Raw genomic sequence first — 1,128 nt, 5'->3', positions numbered from 1 at the left:
GAGTGCAGGTGGTAAAATGGAAGATTCCACTGTGGTAAGAAAGTCTTGAGATCCTTATTACTGGTCTATGCAATAAGGGTTTCTGCTATTCAGGAGTTGAGATTAATAGACAAGACTAAGGTATCCCTAGACTCCATCATAGCAAAGTTGACAGCCTATGAGCTAAATAGTTTTGATGGCAGTGTTCAAAAGACTGAATCAACTTTTAAAGCTTCTGTTGTACCATTCAAAAAAGGAAAAGAAGCTAGCACTAGTGGTGAACCAAGAAAGAGCAGAGAAATGGATGATGAGGAGATTCTGATGGCATTTGAAGCTCTTCTTGCTAGGAAACTTCCTAAAGGAACCAACAAATATAGAGATAAGCTCCCTTTGTAATGCTTTTCTTATAACTGCATAGGACATATTGTTGTAAACTGTCCTAATGGTGACAATAAGGACAAATCAGAAAGGTTCAAGAAATTCAAAAGAGGAAACTGGAGAAACTGTTTTGTCACAGTTGATGAAGGTGTCACAGATGAGGAGTCAGAAGATGAAGAAAATAAAGATATTGTGTTTGTTGCTGTCAAGGAAGATGTGTCAGACAAGAAGGCTCTTATCTCTCACTTTGATAATTCCAATGAGTGGATTATTGATAGTGGCTATTCTCACCATATGACTAGTGACCAGAGCAAGTTTCTATCCTTGGAAGAGTATGATGGTGGTGTGGTTCTCTCTGGTAATGATGCACCATGTATGGTCAAAGGCAAAGGGTCCATCTCTTTGAATGGAAAGAGTAGTGCTAACAATGTGTATTGGGTTGATGGTCTAAGACACAACCTTCTGAGTGTTGTCTAATTGAATGATAGTGGTCTCACTCTGGAATTCAAGAATGGAGTGTGCAGAATCAAAGGAAAGAATGGTGAATTGGTGGCCGTCGGCATGCAGACCAAAGGTAACCTATTTTAGCTGAATGCAAATATAAGTACATGTATTATGGCTAAATTTTATGATAGTTGGATATGGCATAGGAGAATCTATCATGTAAACTTTGATAACATTGTGAAGGCCAGTAAGATCAAGGTAGTTAGAGGGTTGCCGGTGCTGAGCAAACTGGAAAATACCTTGTGCAAAGAGTGTCAACTGGGGAAA

Source organism: Cryptomeria japonica, chromosome 5 (genome assembly GCF_030272615.1).
Source record: "Cryptomeria japonica chromosome 5, Sugi_1.0, whole genome shotgun sequence".
Lineage (NCBI taxonomy): Eukaryota > Viridiplantae > Streptophyta > Pinopsida > Cupressales > Cupressaceae > Cryptomeria > Cryptomeria japonica.
This window is presented reverse-complemented; position numbering follows the sequence as displayed.